We start from the raw sequence: 22,743 nt of genomic DNA, 5'->3' as shown, positions 1-22,743 counted from the left end.
ATGGTCATTACCGTTAATGTCCATTAGATTAATCCGTTAAGTTGAAAGAATTTTGGATAAAGATTATTTCTATCATTTTGTGCTTAATGACTATTTATGAAATTTTATATAATGACCATTTGAAATACTACAATTTTAATCTCTTACTTTTTTTTTTTACATTTCGGCCATCTTTTTTCACAACTTTGTTATTATATATTTTATAAATATATAAATAATTTTTGTTGTGTAGATTTTATCTAAAATATTTAAATTACAATACATAATTAAAGATTTTTGTTTTATATTTTTTATCTAAAAATATTTGAAGCGCAAAAACATGATTTTATTACTTTTTATATGATTTAATTTTTAAGATTTATCTTTATTTATCTTATACAAATATATTTATTTTTATGAAAAACATTTGATGTGTTATTATAAAAAATACGTTATTATAAAAATAATAATATATTGCTATTTTATTTTAAAAATATATGTATGTGGTTTTGAGTTTAAATATAAAAATATGTTTCCGTTGTGATTTTATAATATAAGTATAGTAAACTTTATATTGATTCGATATAAAATTTTGATATTGAATTTTAAAAAAAGTATTTAGTTTATCAAATTTAGAATATTCCTCAAGGAATAAGACTTGAATTTTTCAAAGAAAAATTAAAAACATATGTTAACTAATAGTTAACTTCGTTGCTATACATGCTAAAATAATGAACTATATGAATAATATAAAAAATGACAGAAATAGTCTTTATCCATATGAACTATCTCAAAGAAAAAAGTTTCATAAAGACCATTTTAGAAAAAAACTGACAAGCTAAATGACCATTCATGTAATTTACTTTTCTTTTTGGAATGGGTGTAATTTACTCTTTTATTTAATGGAAAATAATTTTTTTAACGGAATCAATATCATATTACTTTCGTTTAATTCCGTTTAATATGATATTATTTATGTTTAATTCCATTTATATAGATTTATAAAATATTATTATATTCTAATTTATAAAATGAATTAAATGGAATTAATGTCATATTGTTCACGTGGTTAATTATCTTAGCATTTGTAATAGCATACTTACATATTAGCTAATAAACATTTTTTTATTTCACGTTGACAGGTTTATATCTTATTAAGGAATATATTAGAAAATCGATAAAACTAAATAATTTTTAAAATTATATATCAAAATTTTATATCGAAGCTCCGTTCAAAAAAAATTATATCAAGTCAATATAAAATTTAGTGTACTTATATTGTGAAAACAAAACCGAAATATATTTTTATCCTTAACTCAAATCCACATACTTATATTTTTAAAATAAAATACCAACATACTATTCTGTAATAACGTATTTTTTATAATAACACATCATGTTTTTTTCAAAAAAATAAATATATTTGTATAAGATAAATGAAGATAAATCTTAAAAATTACATCATATAAAAACTAAAATGTAATAAAATGATGTTTTTACGCTCCAAATACTTTTAGATAAAAAAAAGTAGAAAACAAAAATATTTAATTATGTATTTTAATTTAATTATTTTAGATAAAATCTAAACAACAAAAATTATTGATATATTTAAAAAATATATAGTAACAAAGTTGTGAAAAAAGAGGGTCGAAAATGTAAAAAGAAAAAACAATAAGAGACTAAAATTGTAATATTTCAAATGTTCATTGTGTAAAATTTCACAAATTATCCTTAAGCAAGTTTGAAAAAATAACAGAAATAGTTTTTATCCAAAAAAATTTCAACTTAACTGATTAATCTAACGGACATTAACGGTAAAGACCATTTTGTGCAATGTTTGCTCCATAGGGACCATCTAAGAGAAAAAAGTTTCGTAAGGATCATTTTAGGGAAAAATTATAAAGCTAAAGAACCATTCGTGTAATTTACTTTAATTTTTAGTAGGTATATATAAAAATCTTATAGGAGTTGGTTTGACAATATCACACCATTTAGCAATTTATTTGTTATGACTAAGCTTACTTCCAGAACAAATTTGCGATTTAATCATCATAAAAATATCAATAGAAAGCAAATGGTGGCGAGTATTCATTTAAGCTATTTATTGAGTGCAAAAGATACTAACATGCTTTATGGTTTACGGGATGTTTCTAAAGGAATTGAAATTGGAATTGGAAAACACATCTGTCAGAAATTTGAATCCAATTTCATATCCTATTTTGTTGACAGGAAATGGAATTAGAATTAATGCCTAATTTGTTCGGTTCGTAGGAAATGAAATTGAAGTCTATGTAAAATGACAACCATTTACATGTTTTGCTTAACTTTACTTTATTTTCTAACTTATATGTAAAAATACATTATATAAATTATAAAAATATAAAAATTCTCGGCAATGGCAGCAGTAGCGGTGGTAGTGGTGGTGGCGGCGAAGGTAGTGATGCTAGGTGATGGTAATGGTGGTGGTGACGGTGACGACGGTGGTGGTGAAGGTGGCGGTAGGTGATGGTAGTGGTAGTGACAGTTGTGGTGGTGGTGGTGATGATGATGACGACGGTAGTGGTGATGGCGACGATGAGGGTAGCGGTGTCGGTGTCGGTGGTGGCAGTGATGGTAGTGATGACGACAATGGTGGTAGTGGTGCTAGGTGATGGTAATGGTGGTGGTGGAGGTGACAGTGGTGGTGGTGGTAGTGGTGACGGTGTAAATGATTATGGAAGCGGTGGCGACGGTGGTAGTGGTAGTAGGTGATGATAGTGGTGGTGGTGGTGGTTGCGGTAGTAATGGTAGTCGTAGTGGCGGTGGTGGTTAAGGTAGTGGCGGTGGTAGTGGCAGCAGTGGAGATAGTGATGACAGTGACGACGGTGACAGTAAAGGTGGCAGTGGCGGTGGAGATGGAGGAGGTGGCAGCGACAATGGTAGTGGTGGTAGTAGTGGCGGTGGCATAGGTGGTTGTCAGTGGCGGTGGTGGTGGCGGTAGCAGTGGTGGTTGGTGGTGGTTGTAGTGGTGGTGGTGACGGTGGTGATAGTAGCGGTGGTGGTGGTGGTGGAAGTGGTGGTTGGTGGTAGGTAGCAGTAGTGGTTGGTGTTTATTTTCTGACAAATAAATGGGGTATTCTTGTAATCTGTCACTTTTCTTGATTAGCATGAATGTTTTTCATCCAACTTTGTGATGGGTTTAAGACTATACATCATTCCTATGGTGTACATGCAAACCCTAATAGCTTTTTGATCTAGTTTGTCTAATGAACATGCAATTGAATATCCAAAGCTATAAACCCTAGATCTAGCATGCAATTAATCATATTAACATAAAATAGGGTTTAAGATGTTACCTTGATTGTTATGTAGCAATAACAATCTCAAATCCTCCTTGTAATGACTTTAGAAAGCTTAGAGTCACAAATGTCACTCCTCTAATGGCTCACAAACACCAAGAGCAAGAGGATGAACAAGAGAAGAGAAGGAGGCTGCCCAAAATGTGTGAAAACCCTAAGGAATATGTCCACCACGTTTTTGGGGCTTAAGGGTCCTTTATATACATATAGGCTATTAAGGTTTTGAACTAGGAAACCCTAAACTGACTGCTTAAGCCCTAAGCAGCGCATGGACCCTTCTTTAATAAGCCTTGGACGATTTCTAATGGGTTTCACCATAGAATTCGTCCAACCTTATATTATAAGGTAATCCATAGCCCAATTGCAATTATCTTATAATTACAATTCCAGTCCCTTAAATTTAATTAATCTCTTTTAGCCACAAAATTAATTATCAATTAATTCTTGACTAATATTAATTAAACAATATGATTTCTCCTTTAATATATTATTCTCATAATATATTAATAAACCGTAATTAATCCTTTCTCTCCATAATTCATCCTATCAAGTTGCTTTGGTGAAGGCAACCTAAAAGGACCATGCACCATCGGGTCAAGTACATACCAAAATAGTTATGGACTTAGACATTAATCCAATAGTCTCCCACTTGGATAAGTCTAAAAACTATTCTGCATATGGCTTCAGATCCTGATCTGCAATCGTAGCTTTCTAAAGCCGCTGTCAACTCTGATCCTATCAGATACGCGTGTCATTTAGATAAGGGATCATATATTCCTCCATTCTAGATATCGTATAGATATGATGTAACGTCCCAAAATTCAAGACTAAAAATTTCTTTTAATAAAGTATCACTTAAAGTAAAATCATCATTTCAAAACATAAACAAAGTATTAGTTTTCAAAACACATGCTCATTATCAGAGTAAAACATTCCCAGACTGACTAATCTATGGTGTGTGCCATGCGATCATCCCGAGCTCCATCATCCGCTACCGGAAGTACCTGAAACCAAAACTGAAAGCCGTAAGCACGAAGCTTAGTGAGTTCCCCAGATACCACATACCATACAAACCATTCATAGCCAAGAGCCATACATAACCGACTTATCCATAATCAAGTAAGGTGCTATGTGCCAAACATAGTCTTGCCATTATGCCACGGGCCGCGCGTGGTCTTTCTGGTCAAGCCTGGGCCGCTCCCTGGGTCTTACAGACAAGTGCCAAGGGCCACCCCCTGGTCTTACAGACATGTGCCAAGGGCCACCCCCTGGTCTTTTATGCAAGTATCACAAAGACAACCGTACATACTACTCTACTTAGCTAAAGAGCATACAGTGTGCCAGGAGCCACCTCCTGGTCTTTCATACATATTGCCTAGGGCTAACCCCCGGTTCTTCCTATCATACATAATAACATATTGTGTGCCAGGAGCCGCCCCCTGGTCTTTCATGCATACTGCCTAGGGCTAACCCCCGGGTCTTCCTATCATACATAATAACATACTGTGTGCCAGAAGCCGCCCCTTGGTCTTTCATGCATATTCTAAATGGGCCGACATTGGTGCCTTAGACCCATACAAACAGTGAGGAGACTCACCTCGCACTGCTGAACTCTGCTGATAATCCTCTGGCTGCTGACCGACAACTCTCTGAACCCCTGCTCCACTCGCTTTCCGAGCTACCAATGTCAAGGCAACACTGAGTCTAATTGACCCCCGAAAGACAACCAAGTCAACTCAGGTCAAAGTCAAAGTCCTGGTCAAAGTCAACCTTCCAGGTCAACCCTACTCGTCGAGTCACCCTACGGACTCGCCGAGTTCATAAGTCCAGAGTCCTTCTCCTCGCGACTCTACTCGCCGAGTCAGTCCATGACTCGCCGAGTTGTTCTTCCAACTCGCCGAGTTCATGCCCAACTTCATCCGACTCGACGAGCTGTTCATCCCACTCGTCGAGTTCCTCCTCATCTTCAAGCTACTCGCCGAGTCCACTCAAAGGACTCGCCGAGTCCATCCGGTCCTTCATACATGCAGAGGACTTTTGAGTCATGCAGGGACTCAAATCTGTAGATCTACCCTTCCCAAGCCTATTCCTCACGTAAAGTTGCAAACTTTACGTGTAGAGAAGGAGATCTAAGCAAAATACACCATAAACTAGGGTTTTAAGGCCAAGGGGCTTCAACATTGACTCAAGGGCTGATACTTTATGCTTCTCTAGTCCATAACACACTTGGATCTGAAGTAGCAACTCCAGATCCGACTTCTAACTCAAATGGGTGTCAAACCATGGCTTAAAAGCCCCAAATCTCACAACCATGGAAGATCTAAAGGAGAGAGGGACGACTTATTACCTTCAATATCTCAGAAAGGCTCCACAATCCCTTCTTGTTCCTCCAAGTTCCTTCTTCCTTCTCCAAGCTTTAATGCACCTTCCAAGGCAACAAAATGGCTCAATCAAAGGATATGACGGCTAGGGTTTGGTATCCAGGGCTGAAGAGGCAGTAAGGAATCCTAGGAAGAAGATTAAGACGTTTATATAGGCTCCAAGTCCCGAATTTAGGGTTTTCCACACACAGACCAGACTCGTCGAGTCACCTTGGCTGACTCGCCGAGTCGGTTACTTACTCCTCGACACGGATCCCGCTCGGACTCGCCGAGTTCCTCCTTGGACTCGCCGAGTCGCCCCTAAAAATTAGGGTTTTCTTTCCTTTCTTGGCCTTCAAAACTTTGGGTGTTACATATGAGACATGAACTTAATCATTCTCTCTATACTATTTCCCGATTTCCGATTTATGATGACTGATAACAGACTACAATTGAACACATCAAATTAGTCCCGGCTTGGCCAAGCGCTTAGGAACCATCACTAAATCATCGAGGGGCCCAAAGATATCGCTTTTATCCTACTTTGAATAAAAGGAACGGATAAACTTTGATTAAATGCTCGCTTGCACTTACTCACCGAATAACAAACAACAATATGTTTTATAACACCAAGTTACTGGTGCGTTTACATATTATCAATGTGCAACCGATTCGCAAGATACAACTCACACATATCGGTTTCAAGAATATAAGATATTATCGTCTCACCAATCACTTGTGATGAAATCCACGAAGTGATCCAAGTGAGCGTGGGTTTAATCCAATGCTCAAATCATATTCATAAGCACCCATGAACGTTGCAGCAAACATTTGCTTATGTCTAATCCACACATCAATTCATGACAGTCTTCATTCATACCTACTTCCAACATATGAACGACTGTGGTCCGTTTGAATAATTTGACTGTTTTGAACCAATTAAATTATTCAGGAAGTCAAAACATGCAAAGTGGAACACAAGAATAATACTAATCCCATATGGCCTCAAACCTTTGAGTATAAATAAAACACCTTTTATATCGCCATATTGATTACTCATTATTTGTTGTTTCGGGTAATCAACTTGTTACTTGAATTATTACAACACTTGTCCCATGCTCTTAGCATGCACACAATGTTTACCTATGATTCTTACTTTGTGAAATTGATCAAATGAACACATTTCCAATCATACTCATTTCACAACTCCTAATCCTTTTCACAAGTGAAAGAATATCAAATTCTTGCCACTTATAGAATATGCTAGATTCTAACATTTTATGCAATGATCCTTTCGTAATGTCACTGCACTAAAGTCACAATGACTATTGTCAATGAAATTACAAAGTCCTCTATCGGAGATTGTTACAATACAATTCCTTAGATGTGATGTCTCTCACTCAAAGTACATTCCTTTGAACATCCTTTTGCATAAAAGTTTCTAATCTAGACATTGATTCTCAATATCCAACTCCTAATATGGAAACATTTCCATATTTTCCATATGACAACTCATTCTTAATAGAATCTTATCTATTCATAATAATGTCGATATGGTCCATCCAATACCATACTTCCAAATATTCACAAGCGACCAATCCTCAGCGAACTTTGGATCATCCTTTGATAGTTGTTTAATTATCTTAGTCAAAACCGATTCTTGTCCTTTTTCCCTGTAAATGCGCTTGACATTTGGAAAATTTTAGAATGGTCAAATATTATAGCATTTGCAATCGATCCTATACCCGTGGCGTGTGGGACACGATGCATAATGTCTTACATAAAGATTTGATACTTTATCAATCTTTTGCCATAATATTTTATTTGTCACATTCTCAAAATTCGAACTATGAAGAGGGATGCCATGATCATAATCGAAATTTGAGAACGCACTATGTATTCTTGACTAAATTTATTAACATTCAACAACCTAAGCCTTTAGATTTGAAATGAAGCATAATATTCTCTCCCTTAATTATAGCAAAACAACTTTTCAACCCTTGCGACTTTGCAAAGTATGACTCTTGTTTTCTATAATTAATATTGCTAACTTGCAATACTTGCCTTAATAATCATACAAGCATAACATTTATGCTCCCAGTATCACGATGATTGTTATAAACATAACACTTATGCTCCCACTAGCTTTGACATGTATTCAGAAACAACTTAACTTTCAGGAAAACAATGCCTATTGAATTTCTTTAAGTTCATATTTCTAATACCCAATGCTTTGATAATCTTTTATCAAGGCTTCTTAAACTTATACACCTTTGCCTTAGATAGTTCATATGTGTGTCTAAACAATTCAGACTAATTGCCAAATCTCACAATTCGAATTATGGAAAGGGATACTAATGTGTGCAAACTCACTTAGTTTTAAACCTACTTTTAATTATCAAATAACACACAAAAGGCAGTGAACCTTTCAATTGTGGTATAGCTAAATAAGCAGGGTATCGATCACAGGGAACGACAAATTAAAATTAAAAAATAATTTTACCTAAGTTACTTAATAAGTAGGGGTTTTCTCTAGTTTTACAAGACTAGAAACTTACTAACTATTACTAATTTAAGAACTAGAAAATAAAGACTTAACTAGATTCAATAAATGGAAGGAAACTTCTGTTTAGTTCAACTTAGTTGATTCTATGGTTGATTTCAAGGTAAAGGTGCAATGGATTAATTCTTTCGTTGGTTACCAATTCAAGTGATTAGATTCGTATTCACTACCCTAATCCTTAGTAAATAAACTAACTTAAACAGTGGCCAGTTGTCTAATTTAATTAAATTTACTAGATTAATTATTCGGATTAAGTTAGACTTGCAATAGTTAACTAATTTATTCTTTTAATTAACTTCTTGTTTGATGGTCATCTTACAAGCTTGCACATGAATTTACTCAATTTTCTTATTAATTCTAGTTTCATATTCATTAATCCTAGACATATTGCATAGTGATCACATAGCATATGAGGTTAATAATCAATAGATGTTCATGCTAATTAATTATCTTCCTATTAACAGAAAATTAATTATTATTCACACACAAGGTTCTTTAGCAAGCTAAAATAACAAAAAATCACCAACTTAGAATTAATCCTACCAATCAATCAAACCATATTGTCAACTTTGTATCCCCAAACAAAAGTCTAAGGTTTTAGCTCATAATTGAAGTAAATAACAGCAAACAAACAAAGTCAAATTGCTTAACCATAATGATAAAAAAAAAAGAATAAGTGGAATGATGAAAATTTGCCTCAATTCCTCTTCGGGATTGAATTCTAGCTTCTTTCGTCGTCTTCTAGGGTTTTTCTGCCTTCTTAATCGCAGCTAAACTCTTCTGAATCGTTTCAGAATTCTCCCCTATCGTTCTGAGGAGTTATCTTTATATATACGAATCGACTCGTCGAGTCAGGTGGCGACTCGTCGAGTCCATCTCTCAGTCCCCGTATTGCGATAAGTCTCTGGGATCTCGAGTCATTATCTTCTCGATTCTTCGATTGGACTCGCCGAGTAGTCGACCCTACTCGCCGAGTAGGTGTTATTTTTGGTGTTTTTCTTCTTTATTCCATTCTTGATCTCTCAACCGCTTCTCCTGCTTCCTTCTGCTTCCGAGCTTCATTTTTGGACTGAAAATATAATTCAAACACTTTTAAGTACCTTTTGTCCATAAAATGCAATAATTTAGCTAATAAATGAACAAAAATCTATACTTAATATGAACTAAATATGCACATATCAAAATACCCCACACTTGAGTTTTGCTTGCTCCCAAGCAAAACTAAATTTTAGAACATTAGAATCATATATGACAACTCCAATCTAACCCAGCTATTATGCCAAGACCGCAACGCATGCATTTGTGTCTAAAACTTTTCCTAAAGACCTCTCACACTCCAAATACTTACAATCCTCATAAACACTCGTCCACTCACCCCGAACTATGCTCATTTTATGCAACCCTCCGAATCCATCCGCAGAAAACCTCTTACCCTCAAGGTGTTTTTAATTGAGCAACCCAAGCATACATAATCTAGAATTACACTTTTCGATACCACCATGGAGCTCTTTTTAATTCTTAATTTCCTTGATAATTTGATCTTTGATCTCTTTGAATTCACCACCTTTATTGTTTGATTTTTTTGTATCTTCAACTTTTTGAATTTCTTGGAATTTTGATCTTTTGATCTTCACTTTAATTGCTCCAAAATTCTTTAAACTTTTCTTGTAATTCTCTCTATTTTTTTAACATGTACCTCACTTTTTTTCACTCAAATCCCTACATGCTTAAGCAGGGGTGCTTAATCTCAACCTTTATTGGCTAACGATAACAATCTTCCTGGATACATTTCAGGTTTAGGCTGCTAAACATATTGCATCCCTCAGGCTGAGCAGGGTCGTGTTTTTGTCCCATGATTTCACTAGAATAAGGAAGCCACAAATGCACTAGAACGTATATAGGCTCAACTAAACATTTGGGTCTTCATGCAATCATCAACATAATTCTAACATGGAATCCTAATTTGCTTATACCAAAATTTTCTAAATTAAGTCCTAAGTAATATTTTTGGTATGCAACAAATTTTAAAATTATCCTAAATTAAGACTCTAAATTTTCTAATATGTAACCAACCCCCTACCCCACACTTATTTTATGCAATGCCCTCATTGCATATTATGCATGATAAAAACATAAAAAGAAAATAAAGAGGGAATTGGAACAAACTCCCCTGGGATAGTAGTTGTGAGGGTGATCTTTCTTCTTTTGAGCTCCATCTTCAGATGACTTTGGCATGGGAACAGCTCATCCATGCCTTGGGTGTCAAAATCTCGTGTGGGTCGCTCCAAATACGCGGAAAAACAATATAAGATCTTCATGAATCAATATAGGAAGAATAAATGGTCAAGTGGTACTCGTATCAGCATCAAATCAGCAATCCCCTTCGGTTAAAAATGGATGACTCGTCGATTCATATACGTGACTCGTCGAGTATAAGCGTGTGACATCCCCAAAATCACGGCCAGAAAAGACCGATTTTGTTTATGCTTTATGAAAATCAGAGTACTTCGTTTTATAAAAAGGTTGCGGAATGTGTTCCCAGAAAAACATGGTAAATACGTTATTAAAACATTTTCGAGGAAACGTATTTATTTCCTTTTAAAACGTTTGGGATGTCATCGTTAATACCGAAACATAAGCATAAACAGAACTTACAATGATTTACACTAGTGATCTACATCTCTTTAAATCTCTCAGTGTAATGTCACTTCACTTCGTCACCTGTGATATACATAAACTGAGTGGGTCAGGTTGGGAAACCTGGTGAGTACATAGGGTTTTCAACCCACAATAATATAATTGTTATGTTTAATCATCAAACAATTAACCCCATTACCCATCCCCGTTATCTTCTTTACTCTTAAGGATTTAACCTAAGAGTCGTCTATCCTGCATTCGTTTATTCCGAAGTCCCTTACTTCCAGGGTTATAGGACTGGCACTAAATCCATAGCTGCCAATGTTCGTTCATAAAGCACTAATTCCATAGCTGCTATAGTCTATTCATCGGGTACTAAATCCATAGCTACCAGTCTTTATCTAATAGGTACTAAGTCCATAGCTACCAATGTTCAACAGGTACTAAATCCTTAGCTACCAACGTCTAACTAATAGGTACTAAGTCCATAGCTACCAATTCCCAACAGGCACTAAATCCATAGCTACCAACGTCTAAAAGGTACTAAGTCCATAGCTACCGGTGTTCGTCTCATAGGCACTAAGTCTATAGCTGCCAATATATACTCACGTCATCTTCTATCTCTCATCATTCATCTACCCATCTCATACCCAACATATTCGTATATATAAAATACGTATACAGTTTAAATCCTTTAAAACATGTATAAAACGTTCATCCAACATAGATAGCAAGTATTCAGATAATATGCACACATAGCACGTAAAATACTTCATATCTATGTGTAAGATGAAAGGGACTATGCACTCACTTGAAAGGTGGTGAGTCGGCACTCGGACAGCACTTCGTTACTCTTAAAACAATTATCCCTTGACGAAACCTAGTATCATTACCACTAGAGTTTAGTCTAACGCTTGACGAGACTAATTTAATAGTCTAGCTATTATTACTATTATATAAGCGTTAAATAACACTCAATATAACTCATAATAATAGCCTAAATAATTATTTTAAGGTCCTAACAATGTTACTATAATTAAATAAAATCTATATTAAATATACTATAGGCGTAGCTCACTTACAGCGGGTTTTTATTAAAAACCGGGCTTCGCTGGAGCAGCGTTTCCGAGCCGAAAGCTTTTCTTCTCGGAGCCGTCGGGCGCTCCGGGGCTCTCTTCTCGTGCTAGGGAGGTTCCGTAGACTTGGGAGGGGTTTAGGGAGGCTATAGAGAAGTTAGAGAGAGAAAGAAAGGCTTATGGTGTGAAGAAAATATGAGGAGTTCACCCTTGTATTTATAGGAAGTGTATAGTAAAGTAGTCTCCAAGCTTCGTCCGTAACTTTTGCATACGAGCTCCGTTTTTGTCTGTCTTTTTACTGTTGAGTTCCTATTAATGAGATCTTCAACTTTCATTTAGACCTCGTTGGCTAATTCTCATTCTATCTCGGATTTACAAAACTGTATCAAATTCGCCGCGCTCGAAAAGTAGGGACTAAGCTTCGTCCATAACTTTTGCATACGAGCTCCATTTTTGTCTGTCCTTTTACCGTTGAGTTCCTATTAATGAGATCTTCAACTCTCATTTAGACCTCGTTGGCTAATTCTCGTTCTATCTCGGATTTACAAAACTGTATCAAATTCGCCGCGCTCGAAAAGTAGGGACTAAGCTTCGTCCATAACTTTTGCATACGAGCTCTATTATCGACGTTCTTTATATCCACGCGTTGGTATTTATGAGTACTACAACTTTCATTTAGATCCCGTCGGCTAAAAATCGACCGATCTAAAATTCAGATTTCGGGCTGTGCACTGCTATGCTAAATCTTAGAAAAATCATAACTTCCTCATACGAAGTCAGATTTGGGCGTTCTTTTTATCGATGTTCTTAGTTTAACATATTCTACGACTTTCGTTTAGATCGCTAAGGCTAAATCTCGCTCTATCGTAAATTCACTATTTACGCTTCCCGGTATCGTGCCAGTTCCGTCGCGAAACTTCAACGGGTCATAACTTCTTCGTTATAACTCGGTTTTCGGCGTTCTTTATATGTACGAAAACCTTGTAAAATACTCTACAACTTGGTTAAGATTATTTATTCTAAATAATCTTTTGTCGAAAAGTCGTTTTCGACCCCTATTGCCTCTAATTTGACTAGCCCAGATTTGCGGGCATTACAAAGCGCGGACATCTTCATGTGTGTGAGAATACAAGACGACTCGTCGAGTCAGTTTAGTGCACTCGACGAGTACACCTCTGGACGAAAAAATTGGAATTCTACACATATTCCAGCCTCCAATAAATCTTCAAAATTCTCTCCTCACTTCTGGACTCACTCGCTCATGTCCCTAAGGACCAGACTCGATACTTTGACTCTAATGCTTCCCTTCCTTGACTCTTTATCACTCTTATAACCCTTTCGACTCTAGAACTTTAACTCTCATATGCAAGCATTCCTAATTCAATTCTGAAAAATAATCAAAGCAACCACACATTAAACAAAACAGTAAAAAGTCCGAACACATTCAAACAAACTGAATAATAAAAAAAAAAACAAAAACATAAAAATTGAAAATTGTTCAATAAAAAAAATGCAAAGAAATCAATCCTCCTCCTCGTCATGATCCGCTGCTGTTCCACTTCCTCCCGCACCACTCCTTCTTGCACTAATCACCTCGTCCCACGATGAAATGTACGGAAAGTTACCGCCATCAATATGCGATATGTTGAAATGATCGAAAAGCTGGATATGTGATTGGTTGCTAAAATTAATGCCCCGCGCCATTTGATCTTGTAGCCGCTTCATCTCCACATTGTACCAATCCATTGGTACTTCTTCATTATCAACCGGAATCACCGGCGGCTCTTCCTCCACATCCCGCTCTCTCCTCGAACGAACCCTCCTCCCCAGTGCTTCGGGACCAACAATCGGATCATCATGCGGTATAGCATAATGACCACCACCATAATCTTCAATAATCCTGGCCCGCCGGAAAAGAATTGGATTGAATGGAGGTGTAGGAATCATCGTCATAAAGTTCCATGCACCACGGGTCATCAACCCAAACGAGTTGGCTAGCCGGGTGACAAACATACTACCAAGGATTCGCAAAGTTTTGCGATCCTTAACCGCACCCTCCGATAGATATGAAGCCAAACACCATGGAATATTACAAAAAATGTCGGGTGTGATAATGCTCCATAAATAGAAGACATCAAGGTTAGAAACCTTGTCATCATCCTTCCTTTGGTTAATAGTGGATGAAATGAGACGATGAATAAGGCGGTGCGTAGGTGATCAGATGCTCCCCTCTTGTGCCGATTTTGGAATATAAACTTTGTTGCCAATCGTGTTCCACCACCCCGTGCTAGTAACTCCATCGGGAAACACCATGTGGGATTGCCCCAAAAAGGCCCGAAAGATATCGGTTGAGACCAAGGGCTGGTCATAAATTCCCAATCGACAGGCAAGGTCGAGCACGGGACATTGATGAAATTCACCCCCAAGACAGAAACTGAAACTTGTTGGGTGATAACATTCCACTCCCCCCGTGAAAGATACTGTGGAGAAGAATTCTAGGCATAGCTCCAAATACACCGGCTCTTGGATTCGAAAGACCCGGCTCCACCCATCACAAATCATTGTTTCTCCTTCGTGGGTAAACTCCTTTAAAAGATACGGAGCTAGCTCCTCTTCATAGCGTACTCCTTGCAACCAATCCCAATCTATCCTGTTGGGCACATATATTTCCTTCTTCCTTATGTCTGCTAACTTCTTCTTCCACTTCCGCATTGTTGAAGCGGACTCAATTTGTGGGAAATTTAACCAAGGAAAGCCACCTTGGTGTCCCCTAGAACTTTGCCCCCTGCTGAACATTTTTTTTTCTGCAAAACAAAGACACAAAACCCAGAAACACAGGTTATAATTAAAAACGTCATGCACATGTTCCCCGACTCGACTCGTCGAGTCCATGTACGACTCGGCGAGTCGCACGAACTGCACGATTCAGTCGGCGGGTTGGTCTAAATTGGACCAGGAAATCTCAAAATTTCTTCAAGGGTTTTGTCTAGACACATGTATATAAGGTTTTTAGGCAAGAATAAACATGCAAAACATCATAATCTTTGAAAAATCGAAACCCTAGAAATCTAATTTTATTCAAAATCGATTCTTTCTATGCAATTCACATTATAGATAGCCTTAAACTCATGATTTTAACAGAAAAGAGGAAGAAAATCGTTAGCTTTTGTGATGAAACTTGAAAATTTTGAAGAAAAATGGTAGAACACTTGAATGCTTGAGAGAGAGTTGAGAGAGAGGCGCACGGCGAGTGTGTGTGAAAAAAACTGATTCATTAGGGTTAAAACCCTAGTTACCGGTTGTAAAAGTAATTTCAATATTATTTTTTTCTGTAAATAATACCGACTCGTCGAGTCGGGGTCAGACTCGGCGAGTCTAGTCGCGATGTCAATTTTTTTTTTCTGAAATTTATATAAACTCGTCGAGTTACGATCAAACTCGACGAGTTTCTTAAAAAAAATTCATAATTTTTAAAATTTTTGTCATTTATCTAAAAAATCATTTCACCCCACACTTAGCTCATGCACACTCTTAAGCAGACATGTCCGACGAATTGGGGAATTAACAATCTAAAAACGAAGGAAAAATTGCAAACAAAACTAAAAAAGTAAAAGAAAGCAAACTCTAAATAACGGGTTGCCTCCCGCCAAGCGCTTCTTTTTAAGGAGTCGTTAGCTGGACTCCTTCCCATCTACGTCTCGTCATCTTCCATCATCGGGAATGCACGCCTAGTCTTTTGTGGTTTGTACTTCGTTTTGTAAGCGTGAATCTTCTTTTTGTAAGCCCGTTTTGCTTCTTCTCTCTTCTTTTTCACAGCATCATCCTCAGCTGCTTGGGCTTCCATTCTCCTCTTTTTCTTCTTTACCCCATGCGTTTTCACCTTCTTTTGCACTTCTTTTCCTTCAAACTGAATTACTTCGTATTTTGTGAAGTTGCGTGCTCTAGGTTTGGTAATGAATGGTTGATCAGCTTCCACCCTCCTTTCTTTTGCCTCCTCTTCTTTCTTTGTGCTCACCCCATCTTCAAGTGTGTTTGCATTAAGACATGCTATATAAGTGTGTTGAACTTCCGTATCCATGTCTTCTTTTTCTATTTGTTCTCCTAAAGAATGAGGAAAAATTTTCAAATCCAGATTATACAGAGGACTAGCAACCAGCAGATCCAAACCGTCCAAGTTATTATCAAATTCGACTGGACTCGTCGAGTCTAGTAAAGTGACTCGGCGAGTCTGATCGTATTCCACCATTTCTTGGTTGTTTTCTGAGTCGGCTTCTTCCAGTAGCTTTTCTAACTCCTCCAAGTCCTTGTTAACATCTCCATCCTCTCCAGAATGTAGCAGAAACTTGGTTGGATCTTCTTTTTGCAAAAGTTCAAGTTCTTTTTGTAATATCTCATCATCCAAATGGATCAGTGAGATGTTTTCTTTTTCTTTCCTCCTTTTGCTTGGCTTCTGGCATAGCTTTAAATATTATGGACTCATCACCCACCCCCAATGTTAATGTAGACTCGCATACATCAATTAAGGCACATGCGGTGTTTAAAAATGATCTCCCCAAAATGATTGGAATTTTGGGGTCTTCTTCCATGTCAACCACCACAAAGTCTACCGGAAATATAAACTTGTCTACTTTAATAAGGAGATCCTCACAAACGCCTTGCGGATGAATTATTGTCTTGTCTGCCAAATGGATCTTCATATTTACCGGTCTCGGCTCCAGTAAATTCAACCTCTTAAAGAAAGATAAAGGCATCAGATTGATGCTTGCACCCGAGTCGGTCAATGCTTGGGTGACAACTTCTTTACCAAACTGGCACGGAATTATAATATTCCCCGGATCGCCTTTCTTTTCGGGCAGCTCACTCAATAGTACCTCCGCGACTTCAGCCAAATCTTTCCTAGCAACAAAAAGACCTTTTAGCAAGTTGAAGTATTTTGGTGTTTGGAGCATTGTTTCCACAAATGGCATATTAACTTGTAAGGCTTTAACATGCTTCATGAAGGTTCTATATGCTTCGAATTTTTCTGCAGGCATGGCTTTAATTGGGTATGGCAAAGGAGGGTTATATGGCTTTAAAGGACTGACAGTTTTATTATTCACGCACGGACTCGTCGAGTCCATTAGAGGGACTCAGCGAGTCAGATTGGGTTTTGCTGGAGTCGACTCTTCTGCCCTTTCTGTCTTCCTCTTGGAGATCCTTTGTGCATCTGTGAAAATTTCTTCTTTACTGGAGGTCACTGCACTCACATTCTCCATTCTCGGATTGGTTTCGGTATTACTTGGAAGTTGACCCCGTCTTCTTTCGTTCACTTGGTGTGCAAGCTGTCCCAGCTGTTTCTCAATGTTGAGGATGGATGCTTGTTGATTCCTTAGCATGTCTCTGGTCTCATGTATTGCAACATCGTGATCATTATGTCTCTTTTCGGACGCGGCTATGAATCTAGTGAACATTTCTTTCAAATCAACTTTCTTTTCTACCGGTTCTTCTCTTTGATCTAGTCCCCTTTCCTTCTGCTTGTATTTTTCCTCCTTAGCCTTCTTATACTCTTCGTATGGGAGCCAGTCCTTCTTAGGTTTTCACCAATTTTCGTCGTATCGATCGCCACTTGAATAGAACACTTGAGCTTTCTTATTTCCATTCTCATCCACATCACAATCCTTGGTGAGATGGGGCCCTCTACAATTTTCACATCCCACCCTCATAGCATGGATTGTTTGATCCATTTTTGTCATTCTTCTATCAAGACTATCAAGCTTAGCTATCACCGCCGCTATGCTATCATTTGCCGCGTTCACTACTCCCCGACTTACTTCGTTTCTTGGATTATGGTATTCTCTAGAGTGCTTAGAGAATTCTTCAATTAGCTCCTTGATTACCGGGGGCGCCTTCTTCGTGAGCGGACCTTGAGAATCTAGCAATTGCCTTGTGGTGACATTGAATCCATCGTAGAAAATGGAGACCTCTTGTTGGCTATTGAGGTCGTGATGTGGGCAATTTCTAAGCAAACTCTTGTATCTTTCCCATGCTTCATAAAGAGACTCACCGGGCTGTTGCTCGAAGTTGGCAATTGCTTTCTTTAGCTTTGCTATTTTGGAGGGCGGACAAAAGTGATCAATGAACTCCTCTTTCATCTTGGCCCATGTGGTGACTTATCCGGGAGGAAGTAACTTTAACCAATCCTTTGCAGCTCCTTTGAACGTGACTGGGAGCATGCGAAGAAGCTGGGTCTCGCGGGGGACATTCGGTACATTAAAGTAGTCGGCCACATCATTCACTTCGTCCAAGTGTTTGTAGGCGTCTTCGTGATCCTTCCCATAAAAAGTAATCTCCTTGAGTTGAGCGAGAATATGGCCTTTTAGTTCGAAAGTAGCGGTCACGGGAATTGCGGTGTTAGGCGTGTCAAACCCAACAAATAAAGGGTACAAATGACTCCTTAAACACTACTACTATGAACTAATAATGTAGTACAAGGTAAGCAGGGTCGATCCACAGAGACACGGGACAAGTGTTTATACCTTTTTGCGGAAGGTACAATAATGGTCACATAAATCGGGGGTTGGTATGCAAGGATTTAAACAAGAGGATAAAGCAATAACTAAATGATCAATTAAATGAAACAAATTCAGGATTTGTGAGAACTCCAACTCTATGCAAGACAATTTAACAATGTGATTCCAAGGATGAAATGATATCTACTCAATTCCACCTAAGTTGGTACTTGAAAGTGTTAACAAGCTCTAACACTTTCCATTCACCACAATAATTAACCAAAACAAGCTCTTTGATTAATCCTAACCTTACTAACCTAATCTAAAAAAGCTCTTAGAATTAGATTGGAAGATTGCATGAAGCTTTATGTGAATGTTCCCAACAACACCCAATACTCCTCATAAGCTTGGGTGTGTAAAAGTGTATGTGAATAAGATTTACACTAAATCCATTCAATGGAAATCAATTTAGTGTTTGTTACTTAGTTCAATTCACAAAACAATTACGGATTTTGCAATTTGATAACTTGAATGACCTAACCCTAATTCGAATGGCCAATAAGAATCACAATTAGAATCAAACATTCAATTGAAACAAAATCAAATTCACTAGGTAGGAATTAGAAGCAAACATCAAATCACATGATTGAAATCACAACTAAAAAGTCAAGACATGAAGTTGGAGAAACTAGGGTTCTAGCCACTCATGACTAGAACAAGATCACAAATCTAGAAAATGAAATTAAAGTTCTTACAAAATGAAATCAAATGTTCCCAAGTGTTAATCAACTCCAAAATCCTCTAGAAAATCGCCTTCTTTGCTCCCAAAATCGACACCTTCAAGAAAAAATCGGTTCCCCCCTTTAAGAATGGTGAAAAACTGCTTTAAAACTCACGTTTACGTTTACACGGCCCGCGTAAATTAACACTGTCATTTACACGGCCCGTGTAAATGCAAAAATATATTGCGCAGAAATCTACGTTTACACGGCCCGCATAAACGCAAGGCTTGCATTTACACGGCCGTGTAAATCTCTGTAAAGCCAAAATCTTCATTTTTTTTGATATCTTGCTCCTCGGTGCTCCGCAAGTCCCGAAATTTTGTCTACAACTCTTATTTACCTCCTCCAACAATATCCTACCTCCAAAAGTCCTTGAAATATCACAAAAGTATGTGAATGAAATTGCCTCATGAAAAATCCTGAAAAATATGCAAAATGCATGAGTTTAAACCTAAATGCTATGCACTTTTATGGAATAAAGCTACAAAATGGGTACATAAAATGCACCTAACAAATCTCCCCAAGCTTGAACCTTTCTTGTCCTCAAGAAAGAACAAGACAAATTTAAACCGGAGAAAATAAAATAAAAGAGAAGAAAAGAAAATGAAATTCAAAACTTTTGAAACTTAATGCAATAACCAAAACAAATATGTAAAGGATCCAACCCAATTAACCTCGTTTTTGTAGCATAGTTGAGAATGTACCTGTCGTGCCTTGAGTTAACTTGGCATAAGTCTCAAAATATTATATAACAGCAAAAACAAGACTTTTGGCCACTCCCTAATGCAATTCAACAGAATCAAAGATCACAACACTTGTTTCCTCTTAATAGCATGAAGTTAAATCATGGAACAAATTATGGTTGTGTGACAAAACATGCTCAATCATCTTTGTTTCACAAAATATAACAATGACCGACTCCAGCTATTTGTTGATTAACAACAGTCTTTTTCTAAAAAATATCTTCTAAAAATTCCCTAAAATTTACCCAGATTGGTTACAAACTTCAAACCACTTACTCCAGTCATAGTAATTAACATTCAGTCCCAATGTCATAAGTTCAAATCCAAGTCCAAAGGAATCTTTTGGCAGCCAATCATTTTTCCTAAATATATTATTCAATAAAACTATAAACACAAATATACACAAACTTCCTAATTACATTTTCCTACAAATAAAGCTCATGGCTTTCTTTGAAATCCGTGTAATGGGCTTTCAACCAACACATCCAGATCAAATGACCTTAGTGTGCTAGATTTAAAAGGATCCCTCGGGTTTACTTGCCCGAACATCAAAGGCCACAAATTAGCTTTATTTGGTTATTAAGTTCACGACTTTCTATGGAACCCGTGTAGCGAACTTTCAACCCAATCAGTCCCAAACAATTTTGCTTTAGGCGATTAGGTGTAGAACACCCCTCGGAGTTTACTTATTTGAGTTCCAAAGGTCACAGATTAACTTAATAATTTTTTTTAAAGATCCATTATTATTATTATTATATAAATACAAATAACTAAGTTAACACATAATACTTAATTTATTTATTTGGCCGATTTCTTTATATTTTCGTCCTTAACTTTTCTGTTATGGGACATCTCACGGTCTATTACCGTGAGGGACTTCTAGACATTTTTCGGGGGACTAAATGTTAACATGCAAAAACCCGTAAGTATAGTTGAAAGCTATGTCCTCAAGCAGGGTATATAAAAGGGAATAAGTAGAAAGGACTTTTAAGAGCGTTGGAAGGCGGGACATTGAGATTTTGCATTCTTTTTATGAACTTTTGAATTTGGCATTTTAAGTTCAATTGAGCATTACTACTCATAAGACCGGTCATATGTCCCAAAGAATCGACTCATACCTGCTGTTATGCTCCAGTGTTGACAATCTTCTCATTTTCTGTTTTGCATGAGTAGCTTCGGGAGGTGTGTTCGTGTGCGATTAACTTGCTTTTTAAATTTTTCAATAAAAAGAGCAAGTCAATCTTAAGGCACATGACTTACTTACCAGCTCAACTGTTTTGAAAAGATTCGGTTGCTTAGGATTGGATCGTTTTTTTATGCAATGAATGCAATGCAAAAATTTAGATGCAAACAAATTGCAAAGAAAATAATAAAAATTAGAATAGAAAGAAAATCTTTTTGGTTTTTTTGAAAAATTTTCCATGCAGAAAAAAAATGAAAAAGAAAATGAAATGAAAATTAATGCAATATGTACAAAACTACATGCAATGGGATTTATGCATGGATGGATGCCCCTCCCCAAGCTTAAAATAAGCATCGTCCTCGATGCTTGGAGAGAGGTATAGTCGGCCTATTGAGAGTAGGATGGTGGAGAATGGTAGTTGGGTTGAGAATGAGTTCAAAACAGTTACAAATGCACACCAATTGAATTTTAAGTAAAATATGAACGATTAAAGATATGGAAAGAATTTACCGAATCGTTCTTGGAGCCTCGCAATTGTGGTGTGAACCTCCTCTTCATCCTCCTCAAGCTACCCGTGAAGTATTTTTGGAGCCGGAGATTCATTTTCTAGGTATAAAAAATAAGTTAAAACCATTTGGGACATTAAAAAAAATTACCAAACACTAAAAAGCTTTAAAGAAAGGACAAAAATAACCCCGGGTTGCCTCCCGGTTAGCTGCCCTTGTTTTAAGTCGTTGGCTCGACTTGGCCCCTAAATGTGCTTTGTTTTAAGTAGGTGGGCCTTTACAACACATTAACCTTCTCACCACTTCCTTCAATTGAAAACTTATCTTCTACCTGACTTTTTTTTAAAGCACCTACTCACAAAAATCTAGGCATAAACAATTAGTAACACCGTGTCCCCGACAACGGCGCCAATTTGTTAGGCGTGTCAAACCCAACAAATAAAGGGTACAAATGACTCCTTAAACACTACTACTATGAACTAATAATGTAGTACAAGGTAAGCAGGGTCGATCCACAGAGCCAAGGGACAAGTGTTTATACCTTTTTGCGGAAGGTACAATAATGGTCACATAAATCGGGGGTTGGTATGCAAGGATTTAAACAAGAGGATAAAGCAATAACTAAATGATCAATTAAATGAAACAAATTCAGGATTTGTGAGAACTCCAACTCTATGCAAGACAATTTAACAATGTGATTCCAAGGATGAAATGATATCTACTCAATTCCACCTAAGTTGGTACTTGAAAGTGTTAACAAGCTCTAACACTTTCCATTCACCACAATAATTAACCAAAACAAGCTCTTTGATTAATCCTAACCTTACTAACCTAATCTAAAAAAGCTCTTAGAATTAGATTGGAAGATTGCATGAAGCTTTATGTGAATGTTCCCAACAACACCCAATACTCCTCATAAGCTTGGGTGTGTAAAAGTGTATGTGAATAAGATTTACACTAAATCCATTCAATGGAAATCAATTTAGTGTTTGTTACTTAGTTCAATTCACAAAACAATTACGGATTTTGCAATTTGATAACTTGAATGACCTAACCCTAATTCGAATGGCCAATAAGAATCACAATTA

At 37.0% G+C, this 22,743-nt stretch overlaps 1 non-coding gene across 1 annotated transcript; it reads left to right on the top strand.

Annotated features, from left to right (window-relative positions):
* The first annotated feature begins 17,929 nt into the window (after positions 1-17,929).
* LOC145060858 (small nucleolar RNA R71) lies at positions 17,930-18,036 on the top strand. Its single transcript, XR_013687040.1, has one exon. It is a non-coding gene; the product is annotated as a small nucleolar RNA R71 (small nucleolar RNA).
* The last annotated feature ends 4,707 nt before the right edge of the window (positions 18,037-22,743 follow it).

The sequence above is a fragment of the Lactuca serriola genome, chromosome 6 (genome assembly GCF_051521515.1).
Source record: "Lactuca serriola cultivar US96UC23 chromosome 6, Lser_US96UC23_V15, whole genome shotgun sequence".
Taxonomy (NCBI): domain Eukaryota; kingdom Viridiplantae; phylum Streptophyta; class Magnoliopsida; order Asterales; family Asteraceae; genus Lactuca; species Lactuca serriola.
This window is presented reverse-complemented; position numbering and strand designations above follow the sequence as displayed.